We start from the raw sequence: 21,084 nt of genomic DNA, 5'->3' as shown, positions 1-21,084 counted from the left end.
GGTCGTGGCTTTGGTCAATTGGCAGAGTCTAAGGGTGGTAGGTGAGCTCCTTGCTGACTGGAGAGGAGAGAGACCTATCTCCCATTGGGTGAAATAGGATCTGGGTCCTGATTGGCTGAGGTAGGATCTGGGCCCCAGTTAGCTGAAATAGAATCTGGGAGCTTGCCCTTTCAACTTGTGCCAATGGCTTTATTTGAGTTAGGAACATCATGTGTCCCATGGCAACTGTACTCAATACTCTGGGAGTGTTTGGATTATAAGAGAACTGGTGTTCTTTGCTACCTTCCCTGCTAACCGGAAGCCCTCTTTGTGGGACTGGTTGCCCTTACCATGACACATGAAAAGCCCCAAGGAAGGACATAAGACTGAGGACAAGCATCTTAATAATTTGGTACTGGCCGGGTTGGCTGAGTCACATAGCAGTTAATCACAGAAGGAACACGTGAATTGGGTTCTGGTATGGTGATAGCCCTCTTGAGAATGGAAATGGAACAGGAAGATTAGGAGAGGTCAGCAGAAGAATAGAAAGTTGTGCTCAAAATGGTCCTTTTTGTGCTTTTTAACTCCAGAATTGTGCTCCTATAGACCATGTTCCATCACAGTTAGAAAATCATAGTTTACTTTGGTCATTTCCTGACCACTACACTAGAGTTTCTATAGTTTTGATTTTCTGCACCCTACCCTTTTACTGATATTGTTATATTGACATCAAAGAGATGGGCAGGCAAAACCAAATCAGTTGTATGAAAATAGCCCATTTTACCATTCAAGTCCTTATCATTCAACCAGCTTTATATCTTAGTAAATTTTTTGCTTCCATTATTTAATAGGAAACAAATCATATATCTTGATTAGACAATTTTAGTGCTTTTTTTCTTATGTCATTGTATAACTGAGTATTTTTTTAGACCTACCTATGTGTAGCTACTTCAAGTAGGGCAGTCTCTGTATTTAAGTAGAGATAAATTACACTAAATAAAGATTTTCTTTTTCCTTCAAGGCAAGGAATTTTTGGCTTATGGTAGAGCCTCCTGGAACTAATATCTATGTTCTTTCCTTCCTGGGCACAAAACTAGACCTCATTTCTCAGCTGCTCTTGCAGCTAGAGTGGCCTTGCCTAAGTTTGGTCAATGGAATATGAGTGAAAATGATGTGCTCCTCTTCTAAGCCTGACCCAGAGCAATTTCCCATGAGCAAGTCCCACTCCTTTCTCTACTTGTCTGCTGAAGGAGAGATTCAAAGACTTAAATGAGATCAGAGTTACAAGATGGAGGAACCTGATTCCTGAATAACTTTGTGAAGCTGAGTCCCTCTAAATGACCTTATTGGACTGTGATGGGAACAAGAAGTAAACTTCTAATGTTCTAAGCCCCTGACATTTGGGCATTCTAACTACAGAGTGAGTTTCTCCTAATTTAAATGAGCTATTTTAAATTAGAGTTTAAGGATGCTTTCTTTCTACTTCAATCAATTTCAGTGATAGGAAATACTGCAAGAGTATTAATATTCTATATTATTAGGTCTTCATTTAGAGAGAGAGAGAGCTAGTTCATGGCACCAATAACCCTTAAAGAGGAGCTTTTTTTTTTTAAATAGCAATATCCTGTGGAATATTTATGGACAAGCCCTCAGAGGCTATTTATACTAGGGTGTTTTTATTATACAGGACAAAAAAAATTGACTTTCTATGTAGCAAGGCTAAACAAATTAAAATATTTACTTTGTTTAATTACAGCATAATGGTCAGAAGTAAAGGAGCATTGTTCAATCATTTCTAAGATGGCCTTCGAGATATGGTGTTCTGATCCTCTAAGTTTGTTTATAACCAAAATTGACTGTTTTTTAAATTGAAGAATCATTGATATACAATCTTATACTGGTTTCAAGTATACAACACAGTGGTTCAAGTTACCCATATTATCAAATCCTCACCCCCACTAGTGTAGTTACAGTATATCAACAAAGGAAGATGTTAACAGAATAATTGGCTATATTCTCCATGCTGTACTACTACTATCCTCGTGACCAATTTACATCATGATTGAAAATTTTTGTGCCCTTTTATCCCTTTCAACCTCTCCACCCACTCACACCAGCCCCTCCCTTATGGAAACCACCAGTCACTTCTTAGTCTGACTCACATTTATTAAAAAATAAAATTTATTGAATAGATTTGTGTAGTTCACACAATAACAGAAAATAAGATCTCATAAGTATAGAAGGCATGGTAACTCCAGGGATCTCTGTTGGAGGAGCTCATGGCAAGTCTCCTTAGCTACCATCAGAATGACTCAGCTCCACTTATCTTACAACTGTTCCTCCCTTGTCCAGCGTTCCATTTCCTGGGGGAGAGGGTCAGATGTATATTGTTTCCATGCTTTCCCCTTGGCTAGGATAGGGTGTCAAGTCTGAGAGTCCCAGAAGTACCACAAGGAGGGTGAAAGAAGAACATCCCCAAAAGAAAGGTGGGATTCTAAAACATCCATTTAGAAAACAGAAGGTGGTAGCTGGAAAAGTAAAAGCAAAGTTAGATGGCTGCCTCTCTCATTTGCTTGTTTGTGTCCCTCTGAAGAATCTGTGTCCTGTTTCCTGCCTAATATCTGAAAAGATAAGGCCAGGTCAACACAGAGAACTTTTGTAACTAAAGGCATCATTTATAATGAAATGATTGGGTTACTAATTATTAGAATAGTAAAAGGCATTATGATTAAAAGCTTAAAATATTTCGCTATATTTACTTGCTTATAGTATGAGTGAGATGCCCGGGCATATAGTCCGAAGAGGTGAGGTATATTCATAACCATGTGACATTGTGTGTAGTTGCAGTTTTTAGTACTATGCTTAACTTAGCAACATTAACAGGTTTTGCTGGGAAGTATCTTCAGATTGACAGCAATTTTCAAAATAATAAGAGACAATGTTTGGGCTCATTATTATCTGAGGTCAAAAGGACAGTGTGTACATCATTTGAAGTCTGTTTATTGATCCTTGAGCCACTGAGCTCTTAATCCACAGTTTAATGTACCTTTTGAAATGCAGTTGCGTGCTTTTTAAAAAACTCTATTTTGAAATAATTTTAGATTTACAGAAGAGTTGCAAAATAGTATAGAGTTCCTATGTAGTCTTCACCTAGCTTCCTCTAAGATTAACATTTTATATATCTATAGTTACAGTCAATTTTTAGTAGTTAAACACAGTCATATGGATTTAAGAAAGACAGATTGATGTACTTAAAAGGATGGGGTTTTGGATTCTGACAAACTTGGATTCAGGTACTATATAATACTTACCAGCTATTAGTGCCAGGCAATTTACTTCTCTAAAAATGGGGTACATCTCTCTTACAGGGTCTTTGTGGGCATTAAACAGTCCATAAAAATGGAATCATTTTTTAAAGTTTTGGTACACAGTAGATGCTTATTAAATGTCCCTCATCCTGCCGTGTAACCTTTCATCACTCTCTTTGACCTCTATCCCTTCCTTTTCCTCTTTATTTCTTCATATCATTGGATAATGTCACTTTTTCTCTGGATTTGTGTTTCAGTTTTTGCGTCTGTCCCCTGTCAGACTGCCTTTCCAACCCACTTGTTCTGGCATTTTCTAATGCTGGGGAAGGAGATGGCATCTTTGACCTAAGTATTGCCTAGCTTTTTTCTAACTTAGCCTTGGCATTTACTAACCTGAGTTTGAAGTACAAAATGTTTCCACATCACTAGCAAGGATGTGGGGAATTATAAGGAAAAAAGGTGAGACCAACAGCTTAGGTTGCAAAATGTGTGTGAATGTGTGTATGTGCATGTTTGTGTGTGTATGTGTAGGATGGCAATCAGACAAGGATGTAAACTCTGAAAAACAACTCAAGCTCCCCTATGCTTTAACACTGGGAGGAATTCCTAATACATAAAGTTCAAGACCCTGGATTCAAATAACCCATTTAGCCAAGTGGGACTCAGATCCTCAATGGGCTAATCTACTCCCATCATTTATGCTGATGAATGTCCATGGGGAAGGGGAAACAGTACAATTCTGGCACCATTTCACCTCTCAGCAAAAATCTGCTTAAAACCAGATGCCTGGTAGCCATATGACAGATGTAGCCATATGACAGACATCCTGAGGAGGGGGCTCCCCTCAGGGACCCAAGAGAGGCATGGGTGATTGTGCTGCACGCCTGTGTCTAATCCTAATGGGCAGTCTGGGAGGGGGAGATGGAGCCCTGAACATCTTGGAGGTGACACCATCTGGGCCGTAAGTGCTCCAAACAGGATTTAGTCTCAGCTCAGCAGCTGTCCCATGGCAACAGCCCTTTTTGCCATATGGGGAAGGAATATTTGGCATGGAATTGGGATCCTTAGGCTGATAGAAACCCCATCATCCATGGGAGAGTATGAGTCAGAGGCTTAATTTGAGAGTGAGGGAGAGTGTGAGGAGAATAGGCACTGTCTGCCTCCAAATGCCTCTTTTTAAAAAAAATTTTAATTCAGGGGACTTATTCTGGTCTCCAAGCTACAGCCAGAGAAAGGAGTGAGTGTGACATTGTCAACATCATGGAATTAATAAGAAAAAAGAGTAATCAGGGTTGGGCTGGTAAGGAGTTTTACCAAGAGGCAATGCTTGCCCATGCTCGGTTTGTTTGGAAATCCAGCAGAGGTCATTGGATAGGTCATAAAGTGAAAAATGACCATTGGTAAAGAAAATGGAAACCAGATGTGAGGCAAGTAGTATTTCTGAAACAGCTACATACCCAGATTTGTAGCAGGGCAGGAAGCATGATGGTGAGGCCTGGCAATGTTTCTTGCCTGTGGTGGCTATGGCTGGGACACAGGACCAGAGGGCACCTTCCTTTCCTGAGCAATGTGAGAAGGGTGGGCAGATGAGGTAAAACCAGGGACCTGATTTGTTACAGTTAAGGACCAAGTCATTAGCATTAAAATATACTGCATATTTGAGCTTTGCAGATAATGTAATCCTTTTGACTAAGAGCTCAGTGATAGGAATATTCAAGTTTGTGGAAATATGATACATAGTCTTTTATCTTAGAAGAGAAATGCTAACATATAATATCAGTACAACTATATGACCTAGTGGAAAAATGGTTAAGAAACAAGAAATCTGATCTGTAGTCTAGGTTACTTTGCTTATTTGCCTCAGTTTCTTTATCCATTGATGGAAATGAACACAATAGTTAATACCTCATTACAATTAGCTTTGTGTCAATCACCTCCTGTGTATAGGTACTGTTATTATCTTCCTTTTATAATGAAGGAGCAGAGACCTGAGTTAAGTTAATTCCTGAATGTCATCAGTTAGTAAACGACAGAGCCACCATTTGACCCTGAGTCCCTTGACTCCAGAGGCTATATATTCAACTCCCCTACCATACTGTCCGCTCTGTTTACTTCCCAGGCTGTGGCAAGGAAGAAATTAGGTAACAGAAAGAAACAGACTTGCAAGGGCTGCTACTGTGGAAAGAGTCTACCTTTTGGAGCCTGACAAAGGTTCTTTGAATCCTACTGCCATCTTGTAATTACCTGCAAATTACTTAATCTTAAAATTTTTGTTAATGCCTATTTTGCTGACTGCTGGAAGATTAGAGATGATGTTATACAATGTGTTCAATTTGTAGTAGAAACTCAAAAATATTGCTAGCTGTCACTGCTTGCTCCTACTTTCATATACTATTCTAAAGGAACAGGACCATGTGTATATTTTTGTATCCTTAGTTGTATTAGGGCTGAGCACAAAGTTGTCACTCAGCTATTAATAACAATGGGTAACATTTACTGGGGCATTACCAGGGGCCAAATGTTAGTCTAGGTTCTTTATTAACTCTTTTAACTTTCTCAGCTGAAGGAGATGAATCCTAGTGCCCTGATTTTACCGATGATGAGGTAACTTGTTGTTTCCCTTAGTGGTGACTTATCATCCTGCTTGGTCCTCTGTCTTTTTATGTGTGGTAAACATCACAGTCATTGTCTATCAACAGTACATTATTTTTTTCTCAGTGCAGTTTAAGATTGCATTAGCATTTTGGATAACCTTACCATACAGTTTGTTCCCACTGGCTTTAGGTAACTATAAGCTCCTATATATTAGTCAACTCAGGCTGCCCTAACCATAGACTGAGTGGCTTATACAACAGAAATTAATTTTCTCACAGTTCTGGAGGCTGGAAGTCCAAGGTCAAGGTTCTGGGTGATTTGATTTCGGGTGAGAACACTTCCTGGCTTGTAGACCAATGTCTTCTGCCTATGTCCTCACATGGCCTTTCTTTGGTGCATGTGTGTAGGGAGAGAGAGAGCTCTGGTATTTCTTTTTCTTTTATAAGGACACTGGTCCCTTTAGATTAGGACCCAATGCTTATGACCTTACTTTCCCTTATAGGCCCTGTCTCCAAATACAGTCATCCTGGAGCTTAGTGTTTCAATATATGAAATTTTGGGGACACAATTCAGTCCATAGTATCTGTGGGGAAGTTGGGGTTGCTATGGCCAGGATCCTCACTGAACTTAAACCACATGATGATGTAACTGGCCTGTTGCTAGGCTACCGCTTCCACACCTTTAGGCAATAAGCTATTATTGCATTATATAAAGGGCTCGGCCCAGTGCTCTGGGCGGAGGCGAGATGTTGCTTCTCGACCTACCATCGGAGAACAAGCTGGGTAATAAACCCTTTCACCCCAAGAACGTTTTGCTGTCAATTTCTTTGGTCACACTGAATCCATAGCGAACTTGCCCAGGGCTGAAACCCATTGGCAAGACAATTGGTGAAAGTCAGCAGGGTTCACTGTTGACCAAGGAAAAAGACAGGCTGCCCTTATGGGAGGGGTGCTTCAGCGGGCTGCCCCTGTGAATGGGAAGACAGTGGATCATCCTCCAATGGCTTTGTGGTCTGAGGTGGTTTGCCTCCTAGAGGACTGGAGGCAAGTGGAGGTGACACCTGAGGCAGTAGGGGTGGCCCTTGGTATAGTAAGCAGATCCTTTGAGAAGCAGAGTGCCTGTGAGGCAGTGGGGACTGTGGGTTGGCTGCTTTTCACAGTCTTAAAAAGGTCTACAGAGGAGACCCAAGAAATGGTGGCACGAGAATGCAAGCTGAAAACCTCTGTGGATTCCCTGAGGAAGGAGATGGCCTGGATGCAGGAGGAGGCAGCACGGGAGTGCCAGCAGCAAGGTGCCATTGGAGATGAGACGGCAGCGCTGCCAGGTGCTCTGAAGGAGGAAGAGGCCATCAAGGAAAAAGACAAACTCCTGAGGGAAGCACAGGTGGAGGTGGCACAAGAACATCAGCTGCGAAGTGTTGAGCTGAAGGTAGAGCTTCTGAAGACCAAGGTAGCATTGCTGCGAGGCAGAGTGGAAAAGGTAAAGATTGTAGCAGAGGAGGCACTTGGGGGAGGGGAGAGAAAGGTGCCATCAGCCCCAGAAATGGAGGAGCTGAGGAAGGATGAAGGGGTGGTGCCTCCTGTATTGAAAGCATGCCCGGTGATTGTAAAGAAAATAAAGACCCAGCAGCTGAAAGTTCCCAAGGAGAGGAGCAGCCCCCTCCCCAGGTCGTGGAGCACTCTATGGTCCGCCCCTATACTCAGGCTGAGCTGGTGGATTTGGGCTCCTGGTTTAGGCAGAAGCCCTTGGAGTCAATATCAGCTTGGCTCCTGCGTCTATGGGTCTTAGGGGTGGATGGAATTGTTCTGTCGGGATCAAAGATGGGAAAGCTGTCTTCCCTGACAGTGCAGCCCACCTTGAGGCAGCGATTACAAAATGCACATCAGACCCCAGGCAGTCACTCCCTCCTCGACTGACATATGGCTGCACTTTGTGCTGTGTGGCCCAATCTGGGTGATCTGCCATCCTCTCCTGTTAGATGGCAGACATATGCTGAACTCCAACAGGTGCTATGAGAGCTAGGCATAAGAATTGCCATCTATAGTTCAAAGAATTATAACCCAGATGAAGAGATTTTCACTACTGGGAAATATTGTGCCTCAAATGGCTCCTACATCCCTCTTTGGGTCTCTAGTGGCCATTCTTTCCCCTCACTTGGGGCAGCCCATAAGCGAGGTGACACATACAGTAGCATACTTAGGAGAGGCTGAAGCAACGAGAATCTGGAAAGAAATAAGACCTATTACTCACAAGAAGAATTTACCAGGCCCTATGAAGGTTACGAGGACCCAGATGTGGGTTGATTTAATATGGGCAGGAGCACATGGAAGGAAATTAGATGGAAAGTCCAATAGGATCTTACTAGAGCTATGGCAACAGCTGAAACCAGAGCAGCAGTTCCAGCCATTAAGGCCAAAGAGGCAGAGGTCAGAGGCAGAGCCACAAGTCCAGCCTGTGTGTTTCCAAGACTTCCTGCTGCAGAACAAGCCAACCTCACTTGAGCCCACACAGGAAGGTGATCGGGGAACACGATTTGATTGAGGGAAAGGTCAAGGTATCTGCCCTGAGGGACCAGGTGGGGACTGGAGGCCACATGTTGAAATAGCTATCCATTGGTCCCCAGTGAAAATACAACAAACATTTCGTGGCTCTGGTGGACACAGGGGCTGAATGTTTACTGATTTATGGTAACCCTGAGCGGTTCCCCGGGACCCCCACTATCATAGATGGATATGGGGGGAAGGCTATCAGAGTAAAAACCCAAATCCCTTTGGGAATAGGGCATCTACCCCCAAAAGAGTATACTGTGTATATATCTCTTATTCCTGAGTATATTTTGGGGATTGATATCCTGCAGGGTCTATGGTTGCAGACCACTGCAGGTGAGTTCAGACTGAGAGTACTTGTGGTGAAGGCAGTTCTGAGGGGACATGCTAGGCACCCGCCCATAGCTTTGCCTGTGCCTCTGTGGGTGACTAATACCAAACAATACATAATACCTGGAGGGCATAAAGAGATTGGAGAAACTCTCCAGGAGCTGGAAAAGGTGGGTATTATAAAATCCACCCATAGTCCTTTCAATTCCCCAGTGTGGCCTGTAAAAAAAGCCAGATGGCTCCTGGGTATGACTGTGGATTACAGAGAACTGAATAAAGTCATACCCACTATGCAAGCTGCTGTCCCCTCTATTGTAGGCTTGATGGATACCCTCAGCCATGACCTAGGAACATACCATTGTGTGATAGATCTTGCTAATATCTTCTTTTCCATTGACATTGAGCAGAAAAGTCAGGAACAGTTTGCCTTCACGTGGGAAGGATGGCAATGGACTGTCACCATCCTCCCACAGGGATACCTCCACAGCCCCACCATCTGTCATGGACTTGTAGCCCAGGACTTGGCTACATGGGAGAAACTGCCAATGGGGCAGCTGTACCATTATATTGATGATGCCATGCTCATTCTCTTGCTTGCATCCTACCTGATGGACAAGATTTACCTATGTTGGTGACATTAAAACATGTGTCCTATCACCCTTAAAGTCTTTGTGGATCAGGAACTTCCTCTGGCTTGAGGATTATTATAATTTTTCTTATTAGGAACCTCCTCTGGCTTGAGGATTTTTGTATCAACATCTTGGTGTATCTTAATTTTTATTATCTCTAAGTTGTTGTTATCCTCTGCTGCTATTGTGGAATCTGGTTACAGTGCTCCAGCTTTCTCACACAGGGAACATTGCGGAAGATTGAAAGCATGTAGATTGTAAGGCAAGAATCCTGGAGGAGTGGAGTGGGGGGAAGTTGGGGTTCCTATGGCCAGGATCCTCACTGAACTTAAACCACCTGATGATGTAACTGGCCTATTGCTGGGCTGCTGCTTCCACACCCTTAGGCAATGCGCTATTATTGCGCTGTATAGGGAGCTCGGCCCACGGCTCTGGGTGAAGGCTGAGACACTGGTGCTCGACCTACTGCTGGAGAACAAGCCAGGTAATAAACCCTTTCACCCCAAGAATGTTTTGCTGTCATTTTCTTTGGTCACACTGAATCCATAGCGAACTTGCCTGGGGCTGAAACCCATTGGCAAGACAGTACCCTACGACCATAGTGGGGCGGCTGAGTGCTGGAGACAGGTGATAGAGAACTGAAGCAAAAGTCTGTCGCCACTTAATCTTGGGCTACAGGGTGGTGTGGGAAAAGTCAAAACTGCCCCTTTGCCTCCAGGGGCTGTGCTCCCTGTCTCTGTAATCCCCTCGAGCCCCTGAGGTTCTGCATTCTTGGTTTTGCTGAGTAACTGTGGTACTGACAAGGTGAGGCAGAGGGACAGCTGAAAGCTGTTACTGTGTCAATAACTTGAGTTTCAAGCCTAGGGATTTCCCCGTCTCATAATGGGCATTTTGCCTTCCTGCCATAGGAAACAGATGCAGGGAGGGCGGCTTGTAAGCTGGAGCCCTTAATCATAAGGGCAATGGAAACTCTTCTAGGACCTTCACTGCTGGCAGGATGACTGTGGTGACCTGCCAGAGAAATCTCAGCAGCCCTTTTAAAGAGGGTTAAGGTGAGGGAGACTCAGCTTGCTTCAGCCCAGAAGAGTGAGGACAGGGCAAGTAGGACATGTGTTGATTGGGATTCTCTAGATTGCAAGTGCTATGCGAGATGGGAATGGATTGATTCATATATAGGCCACAGGCTGACTGAACTTCCAGTGTGGTTTGGTTCAGTGGTCAAATATTATCCCTGGGATCTGTCTCTAAGCTTGCTTTGTTTGGGTGTCAGCTTTAAGCTCACTTTGTGGTTTCATATCCTTGTACTACCAATTCCAGAGGAAGACTAAACATATTTCCCTGGCTCTGACTGGTTTATGTGCCGTTCTGGAACTAGTGAGTATAGCCAGGGATGGAATATTTTAAGCCAGTCAGGGATACCCATGTAGCTAGGGTTGGAGTCAATTCCATGGGAACCACATGACTAGAGAATGGTGGAGGTTGGTTTCTCAAAGGAAACTTTGAATCTCTTGGAATTTTTGAAAATAGTTGTTGGACAAAAACAACTGTTTATTACAAAGCCTTTCTGACATGGTCCTCTAAACAAATCTTCAGTCAATGTTACTGAAATGTCCCTGGGAATTATAATAAGGTGTCACTTTCTCTTCATACTCTTATTACAAAATTTTATGTTTTTTATATGCTTGAGTATGGAACTATAGTCTCCACAGATTATCTTTTTTTTTAATTTTTAATTTTGGTATCATTAATCTACAATTACATGAAGGACATTATGTTTACTAGGCTCCCCCCTTCACCAAGTCCCCCCCACATCCCCATTCACAGTCACTGTCCTTCAACATAGTAAGATGCTGTAAAATCACTACTTGTCTTCTCTGTGTTGCACAGCCCTCCCCGTGCCCCCCCCAACACTATACATGCTAATCGTAATGCCCCCTTTCTTTTCTTCCCGCCCTTATCCCTCCCTTCCCACCTGTCCTCCCCAGTCCCTTTCTCTTTGGTAACCATTAGTCCATTCTTGGGTTCTGTGCTGCTGCTGCTGTTTTGTTCCTTCAGTTTTCTTTTGTTCTTATACTCCACATATGAGTGAAATAATCTGATACTTGTCTTTCTCCACCTGGCTTATTTCACTGAGCATAATACCCTCTAGCTCCATCCATGTTGTTGTAAATGGTAGGATTTGTTTTTTTCTTATGGCTGAGTAATATTCCACTGTGTATATGTACCACATCTTCTTTATCCATTCATCTACTGATGGACATTTAGGTTACTTCCATATCTTGGCTATTGTAAATAGTGCAGTGATAAACATAGGGGTGCATCTGTCTTTTTCAAACTGGAGTGCTGCATTCTTAGGGTAAATTCCTACAAGTGGAATTCCTGGATCAAATGGTATTTCTATTTTGAGCATTTTGAGGAACCTCCATACTGCTTTCCATAATGGTTGAACTAATTTACATTCCCACCAGCAGTGTAGGAGGGTTCCCCTTTCTCCACAACCTCGCCAACATTTGTTGTTGTTTGTCTTTTGGATGGTAGCCATCCTTACTGGTGTGAGACGATATCTCATTGTGGTTTTAATTTGCATTTCTCTGATGACAAGCGATGTGGAGCATCTTTTCATGTGTCTGTTGGCCATTTGAATTTCGTCTTTAGAGAACTGTCTTTTCAGCTCCTCTGCCCATTTTTTAATTGGATTATTTGCTTTTTGTTTGTTGAGGTATGTGAGCTCTTTATATATTTTGGATGTCAATCCTTTATCGGATCTGTCATTTTCGAATATATTCTCCTATACTGTAGGATACCTTTTTGTTCTATTGATGGTGTCCTTTGCTTTACAGAAGCTTTCCAGCTTGATATAATCCCATTTGTTCATTTTTGCATTTGTTTCCCATGCCCAGGGAGATATGTTCAAGAAGAGGTCACTCATGTTTATGTCTAAGAGATTTTGCCTATGTTTTTTTCTAAGAGTTTTATGGTTTCATGACTTATTTGCAGGTCTTTGATCCATTTTGAAATTACTTTTGTGTATGGGGTTAGACAGTGATCCAGTTTCATTCTCTTACATGTAGCTGTCCAGTTTTGCCAGCACCATCTGTGAAGAGACTGTCATTTCCCCATTGTATGACCATGGCCCCTTTATCGAATATTAGTTGACCATATATGTTTGGGTTAATGTTTGGAGTCTCTATTCTGTTCCACTGGTCTGTGGCTCTGTTCTTGTGCCAGTACCAAATTGTCTTGATTACTGTGGCTTTATAGTAGAGCTTGAAGTCAGGGAGTGAGATCCGCTGCACTTTATTCTTCCTTCTCAGGATTGCTTTGGCTATTTGGGGTCTTTGGTGGTTCCATATGAATTTTTGAACTATTTGTTCCAGTTCATTGAAGAAAGCTGATGGTAATTTGATAGGGATTGCATTGAATCTGTATATTGCTTTGGGCAGGGTGGCCGTTTTGACGATATTAATTCTTCCTAGCCAAGAGCATGGGATGAGTTTCCATTTGTTAGGGTCCTCTTTAATTTCTCCCAAGAGTGTCTTATAGTTTTCAGGGTATAGGGCTTTCACTTCCTTGTTTAGGTTTATTCCTAGGTATTTAATTCCTTTTGATGCTATTGTGAATGGAATTGTCTTCCTGATTTCTCTTTTTATTAGTTCATTGTTAGTGTATAGGAAAGCCACAGATTTCTGCATGTTAATTTTGTATCTTGCAGCTTTGCTGAATTCCGATATTAGCTCTAGTAGTTTTGGAGTGGAGTCTTTAGGGTTTTTTATGTACAATATCATGTTATCTGCAAATAGTGAGAGTTTAACTTCTTCTTTACCAATCTGGATTCCTTGTATTTCTTTGTTTTGTCTAATTGCCTTGGCTAGGACCTCCAGTACTATGTTGAATAACAGTGGGGATAGTGGGCATTCCTGTCTTGTTCCCGATCGCAGAGGAAAAGCTTTCAGCTTCTCGCTGTTCAGTATGATGTCGGCTGTGGGTTTATCATATATGACCTTTATTATGTTGAGGTACTTGCCCTCTATACCCATTTTGTTGAGAGTTTTTATCATGAATGAATGTTGAATTTTGTCAAATGCTTTTTCAGCATCTATGGAGATGATCATGTGGTTTTTGTCTTTCTTTTTGTTGATGTGGTGGATGATGTTGATGGATTTTCAAATGTTGTACCATCCTTGCATCCCTGGGATGAATCCCACTTGGTCATGGTGTATGATCCTTTTGATGTATTCTTGAATTCTGTTTGCTAATATTTTGTTGAATATTTTTGCATCTACGTTCATCAGGGATATTGGTCTGTAGTTTTCTTTTATGGTGGGGTCTTTGCCTGGTTTTGGTATTAGGGTGATGTTGGCTTCATAGAATGAGTTTGGGAGTATTCCCTCCTCTTCTATATTTTGGAAAACTTTAAGGAGAATGGGTATTATGTCTGATAAAATTCCGAGGTAAATAAATACATCTGGCCTGGGAGTTTTGTTCTTTGGTAGTTTTTTGATTACTGATTCAATTTCGTTGCTGATAATTGGTCTGTTTAGATTTTCTGTTTCTTTCTGGGTCAGTCTTTGAAGGTTCTATTTTTCTAGAAAGTTGTCCATTTCTCCTAGGTTTTCTAGCTTGTTAGCACATAGGTTTTCATAGTACTCTCTAATAATTCTTTGTATTTCTTTGGGGTCCGTCGTGATTTTTCCTTTCTCGTTTCTGATTCTGTTGATGTGTGTTGACTCTCTTTTCCTCTTAATAAGTCTGGCTAGAGGCTTATCTATTTTGTTTATTTTCTCGAAGAACCAGCTCTTGGTTTCATTGATTTTTTCTATTGTTTTATTCTTCTCAATTTTATTTATTTCTTCTCTGATCTTTATTATGTCCCTCCTTCTGCTGACCTTAAGCCTCTTTTGTTCTTCTTTTTCCAATTTCGATAATTGTGATATTAGACCATTCATTTGGGATTGTTCTTCCTTCTTTAAATATGCCTGGATTGCTATATACTTTCCTCTTAAGACTGCTTTTGCTGTATCCCACAGTAGTTGGGGCTTTGTGTTGTTGTCGTTTGTTTCCATATATTGCTGGATCTCCATTTTGATTTGGTCATTGATCCATTGATTATTTAGGAGCGTGTTGTTAAGCCTCCATGTGTTTGTGAGCCTTTTTGCTTTCTTTGTACAGTTTATTTCTATTCTTATGCCTTTGTGGTCTGAAAAGTTGGTTGGTAGGATTTCAATCTTTTGGAATTTATTGAGGCTCTTTTTGTGGCCTAGTATGTGGTCTGTTCTGGAGAATGTTCCATGTGCACTTGAGAAGAATGTGTATCCTGTTGCTTTTGGATGTAGAGTTCTGTAGATGTCTATTAGGTCCAACTGTTCTAGTGTGTTGTTCAGTGCCTTTGTGTCCTTACTTATTTTCTGTTTGGTGGATCTGTCCTTTGGAGTGAGTGGTGTGTTGAAGTATCCCAGAATGAATGCATTGCAATCTATTTCCTCCTTTAATTCTGTTAGTATTTGTTTCAAATATGCTGGTGCTCCTGTATTGGGTTCATATATATTTAGAATGGTTATATCCTCTTGTTGGACTGAGCCCTTAATCATTATGTAATGTCCTTCTTTATCTTTTGTTACTTTCTTTATTTTGAAGTCTATTTTGTCTGATACTAGTATTGCAACACCTGCTTTTTTCTCTCTGTTGTTTGCATGAAATATGTTTTCCATCCCTTGACTTTTAGTCTGTGCATGTCTTTGGGTTTGAGGTGAGTCTCTTGTAAGCAGCATATGGATGGGTCTTGCTTTTTTATCCATTCTATTACTCTGTGTCTTTTGATTGGTGCATTCAGTCCATTTACATTTAGGGTGATTATTGAAAGGTATGTACTTATTGCCATTGCAGGCTTTAAGTTTGTGGTTACCAAAGGTTCAAGGTTAGCTTCTTTACTATCTTACTGTGTAACTTAACTTGCTTATTGAGCTATTATAAACACAGTCTGATGATTATTTCTCTCCCTTCTTATTCCTCCTCCTCCCTTCTTCATATGTTGGGTGTTTTGTTCTGCGCTCTTTTAAGAGTGCTCCCATCTAGAGCAGTCCCTGTAAGATGCCCTGTTGAGGTGGTTTGTGGGAGGCAAATTCCCTCAACTTTTGCTTGTCTGGGAATTGTTTAATCCCTCCTTCATATTTAAATGATAGTCGTGCTGGATAAAGTATCCTTGGTTCAAGGCCCTTCTGTTTCATTGCATTAGATATATCATGCCATTCTCTTCTGGCCTGTAGGGTTTTTTTCAAGAAGTCTGATGATAGCCTGATGGGTTTACCTTTGTAGGTCACCTTTTTTTTCTCTCTGGCTGCCTTAAAAACTTTGTCCTTGTCTTTAATCTTTGCCATTTTAATTATTATGTGTCTTGGTGTTGCCCTCCTTGGATCCCTTGTCATGGGAGTTCTGTGTACCTCTGTGGTCTGAGAGGCCATTTCCTCCCCTAGTTGGGGGATGTTTTCAGCAATTATTTCTTCAAAGACACTTTCTATCCCTTTTTCTCTCTCTTCTTATTCTGGTACCCCTATAATGCAGATATTGTTCCATTTCGATTGGTCACTCAGTTCTCTTAAAATTCTTTCATTCCTGGAGATCCTTTTATCTCTCTCTGAATCAGCTTCTCTGTGTTCCTGTTCTCTGTTTTCTAGTCCATTAATGGTCTCTTACATCTCATCCATTCTGTTTTAAAGTCCTTCCAGAGCTTGTTTTATTTCTGTATTCTCCCTCTAGTTCTTGCATATTTCTCTGCAAGTCCATCAGCATGGTTATGACTTTTGTTTTGAATTCTTTTTCAGGAAGACTGGTTAAATCTATCTCCCCGGGTTCCTTTTCAGGGGAAGATATAGCAGATGTCAAAGCTGTCTGGATTAGTCTTGTCTGGATCAAATTTTTTTGCCTTTTCATGTTGATAGGTGCAGTGGTGAGCTATTGACTTTCTGTCAGCTGGGAGAGCTAAGGATTTTCACTTGCTCCTGGCCTCTTTACTGGGACAACTACAACCCCTAGTGACTTGTGTTGGGCAATTGTGTGTAGACTGGGTCTCTGTATCTTGCCTGGCTGGCATGGAAGAAGCTCCCTTGCTGTGGGTATGGCCAGCCTCAGGCTGGGCTCTGCTATCGCGGGGCCCCAGAGGGGTAATGGATGGGGGGCTGTTTGGCTGTTTACCTCCATGAGGGGTCTCAGAGCTGTTGCCCAGGGGGTTAGTGTGCCCAAAGTTCCCTGGAATTTCCAACTGCTGGACTGTGACCATGGTTCCATCCAGCTGTGGTGTCTCTGCCCTTTAATACTTTCAAAAAGCACTCGCTTTTCTTTGTCACAGGGGCACCAGCTTTGGGACCCACTCAAAGATCTTGCTGCCCTGTTTCCCTAGTTTCCAGCACCCCATGCATGCACTGTGTCTGTGCTCTGGTGCAGATGGCTAGGGCTGTGTGATTAGCAGTCCTAGACTCCCTCTCCCTCCCTGTTCCGTCTCCTCTCCTCCTGCCGGGAGCTGGGGTGAGGGGCACTCGGGTCCTGCCAGGCCGGGGCTTGTATCTTACCCTTTTCACCAGGCGCTGGGTTCTCACAGGTGTGGATGTAGTCTGTCTGTTGTCCTGTGTCTTCTGGTCTCTCTTTTAGGATTAGTTGTATTTGTTATATTTTCAAACATATATATGTTTTTGGGAGGAGATTCCCACTGTCCTACTCACACTGCCATTTTGGCTCCGCCTCCACATATTATCTTTTTATTTCTGAAATTTCCACCATGGTCTTGTGCTCATTCATCCAGAAACAACGCCTAATTGTTTTTAAGCTGTAATGGTCTAAGTGGTTTCTTCATTGAGGACATTGCAGCAGTTAAAAGAGATGGTTTGCCCTGATGGGGCTTTCAGTCTAGTTTTCCAGTCTCCTCATCAAGCTGCTCTGCTGGTGCCTGTGCATCATGTCATGTGGCCCAGATATCTGTGATCTTCCTCAGGCCACCACACTGGCCTTGCCCTATTCTTTATTATGCTGTGCTACACAGAGAGCAGGGTCTCCCTTTAATTCTGCACAGCATTGCAGAGACTACCATTTGTTTTTATATGTGCAATAGCACTTGTCACAGTTGTCATGAATTATCTGTATATTTATTTGTTTAATATCTTTCTCTCTAGACTACTCATAAGGGTAGCAATTGTGTCTATATTTGTCATTGTTTTCCCTTGCCTATCCAGTGCCTGGAGTATACTAGGCATTCAAATACTAGAAACATCTACTAGTCTGTCAGGTTTAACAAGACTACTTAAGGTAAAGGAATAATGAAACAAAATTACAATATCAAAAGAATCCTGAGTTACTAAGTATGTGTCTTGGTAGGCTTGGGCTACCACAACAAAATACCATAGATTGGGTGGTTTAAACAACAGAAATTTATTTTCTCACAGTTCTGGAGGCTGGGAAGACCAAGATCAAGGTGCTGACTGCTTTAGTTCTTGGGGAGAGCTTTCTTCTTGACTTGTAGATGGCTGCCTTCTTGTTGTGTCCTCACATGGCAGAGAGAGAGAGCATGAGTAGGCTCTCTGGTATTTCTTCTTATAAGGACACTAATCCTGTCTGATTAAGGTCCCACCCTTATGATTTCATTAAACTTTAATAACGTCCTTAGAGGCCCTGTCTCCAAATATAGTCATATTGAGGTTATGGCTTCAACATTTGAATTTGGTGGGGACATAATTCAGTCCATAGCAGTGTTGCTACTTTCAGAATACATAACTTGAGGATACCATCAGGAGCCTTCCTAGTTGCCCACTTACCCAGTTTCCTGTATGCTTCTGTGTGGCAGAGGCTGGCTGACCATACCCTGGAGTGTTCTGAGTATGTATACTCATATAATCTAAGTGTACCTCCCTCAAGACCCCGAAAGAGAAGGACGTTCCTCTGCTTCCACTTTAAGTTGGCTTTCTCAGTCCCTGATTTTTTTTTTCCCACATCTCTGTCTTATCCAAAGACTGGGAATATTCACTCCCTTTAAGGAAGCCTCATCCTCAATCTGTAACCTGCTGCCACTCTGCAAAAAGAGAGCAAAATGTCTCTTAAAGACCATTCAAGCTCAACCCAAAATGCAAATCTTTTCTGACAAACAGAATACTTATATATTTTTAATTTTAAACATCTACAGTTAGGTTATTTCACATTATTCTCCAAGAAAAATTGGTAGGTGTAACCAAGGGTGCATTTGGGTATTTTTTTTTCAAAACAAAGGCACTGTCCACCCCAAATGGAATTCAAATCACTCTATCTGGGTAGTTAGACTCACTTCCAGCACCTGTAGCAGCCTTCCTTCCAGTTCTCACTTCTCTCAGATTTTACCTACCAAGGCTTTGCAAAAGTCTTGGGAGTAGACAGAACTCACATTATGTCTATATTGCCTGAGTATGGTACTAGATCACACATAATGTAATATTTTAGCCTCTGAAGCTAGATGTCTGTATCACTGATCCATGACGGCTGGAATAAAGGACAAAACTCCTATCCTAAAACTGCCAGAAATGTGTTGTCTGTGTATGTAATGGGTGGAAGTAGGTATAATATTTGGACCATAGTTTTTCCTTGTTCTGAAAGCCTTCTAGGTCATATAGTTGTAACTGAAAAACTGATTCTGGTTGCTTGGAACAGCCTTGAATATTGGTAAAGTCAGCCAAATATAAATACTTCAAGCTGGGTGGCAAGTGTTTTCTTTAGTAATGGAAAATAATGTTTCTTGAAGAGAAAGACAAATTTTTAAAAGTTTTTTTTTCTCCTCTCTTTCTCACTGAGTGTTTGGTCTAGAATTTCTGTGGAGAATATTTGATATGACTGATAAATGCTCTTAGCTTTCTTGAAGAAAACACCTAGACCATTACAGCTTAAAAACAAGAAACAAAAATAAAACATAATTTCTAAATGGTTGAGCCTGCATATTATCATTTTGGTAATAATAGTAAAGAAAACAAATAACATTTATATAGTGTTGTAGAGTTTACAAATATTTGATAGGTTACCATTGGGTTTGTTTTAGGTATGAGCACTCTGCTCAAGCTCAGGCTAATAATTCCAAATCCCATTGTTCAAATAACTAATGGGGATTTGTGGTGGGGATGGGAGATTGTTTTGCCTCTTCCCACTCCCAGTATGCTAGCTTACTCCATTCCCCCTGTCCTGCCACTACCTGACACCGAGATTTCTAGGGCTTCTGCTGCCTCTGGAACCAAAAAGGGATGAGGAAGTCACTGCTGCCAATGAAGAAAGAGCTACAAAGTTACTAGACTGGACATACCCAATCTCCTAGAGTGTCTTATACTGGACAGTTAACCCAGATCTGCATACTTAAGTGTTCATCCTGGCTCACCATCAGCCATTTGATAGATACTAACTGGTACACAACCATTTGGTGCCACCTGATTCTGTATTTTTCCATTAACCTAGCTGAGGCCCACTATTGGCAAATACAGAACTTGGCACAGTTAGGAATCTAGAATCAGGAAATCCATTCCTGGGTGAGCCAAGGGAGATTTTAAGACCTGTGAGCCCTGACTGACTTTGGGGACCCAGTAATGACATAGAGATGACAGGTTTTGCTCTGTGGATGCAGTCTTCCAGCACCATTCCCAGGATCACTGCCCATGTGTGTCCCCTGCAGAGCAGGTAAGACCCAAACTTCCTAACCATTAGCCTGTCTGCTCAGAGAGCTCTGAGCAAAACTGCCCCTTCCCTTAGGGTTCAGCCAGGTGGAGCCTTCTTTGGATTTCTGATTTGCTATTGCTGAGGAGAGAGGGAGGTGCTGGGTTATGCAGAGTTCATCAAGCCCATACAGAAGACAGGGCCTCTGACTTGTTTGTTCTCAAAGGACACATTTTTGTCTCTCATTTGCACATTAATAATAAAATCCAGTAGTGGTAAGTAAGGGTCTTCTTGATGTATCCTATTTTTCTTCCTTTCAGTTATTCCATTAGGATGTTTATTTCATGGTGTGTTGTCATTTTGATGTGCTATGTTTCTTTGGCTGTTCTCAGTTTTGTATACATGTATTTTAATGGATGTGCTAGTGTCTTCATACCTATATTTGCTAACCAAAAATGTGTTATCCCCTTTGAAATTGCTCTTATTGAGAGAATGTTTCTTTATATGTGATTCATGGTCAAGCTTAAGCCACGTTTGGCTCTTTGTAATCATTTTCTTTTTAAACATATACCCATGAATATACTATTAAATAAACTTTCTCAAGGGAAGTTCCTTGAGAAGTATAAAAAAGGAGTGCCAGAAAGAGGAAATTCCAATGCATCTGTGCTCTTGGTTACTTTCTTAGAGGTTTAAATTTTCATTTAAAGTTTATTTTCTTGGCTTCACCCTGGTCATTCTCCCAATCTCTGTCACTTTTCCCAAGGTACCCACGACCAACTTGGGCCTCTCTTTCAACTATTTATCTGGGCCTTTCTACTCTTTCCCCCCCACCTGAAATATGACTTGGAATGTGGAAGATTGTAGTCTCTTAAGATTTTGGGGCATTAGGGGTCAGAGAATAAAGTTCTGACCTAAGTTGAAGTTTAAGAGCTCAAGTGCTTAGGATTCAAGTATTGAATGAATCAGGCTCATTTCTCTGTTCAGAATTTTACCAGCTTCTTTCATTAGTGTCTTCCCCTTTTGGTAGTAACACAGACATGCTGCATCTAGTAC

General features: G+C 41.6%; 1 protein-coding gene across 3 annotated transcripts in view; it reads left to right on the top strand.

Annotated features, from left to right (window-relative positions):
- AKAP6 (A-kinase anchoring protein 6) overlaps positions 1–21,084 on the top strand; it is a 627,130-nt gene that overhangs the window by 82,448 nt on the left and 523,598 nt on the right. Inside the window, exon 1 of one of the 3 annotated variants that reach the window (XM_073211383.1) lies at positions 9,816–9,871. The exons of the other annotated variants lie outside the window; for them this stretch is intronic. The gene's annotated coding sequence lies outside the window, so the exon portion shown is untranslated. Of the gene's footprint in view, positions 1–9,815; positions 9,872–21,084 lie in introns of those variants that run through there. 3 annotated transcript variants of the gene reach the window in all.

This window comes from Manis javanica, chromosome 8 (genome assembly GCF_040802235.1).
Source record: "Manis javanica isolate MJ-LG chromosome 8, MJ_LKY, whole genome shotgun sequence".
Lineage (NCBI taxonomy): Eukaryota > Metazoa > Chordata > Mammalia > Pholidota > Manidae > Manis > Manis javanica.
This window is presented reverse-complemented; position numbering and strand designations above follow the sequence as displayed.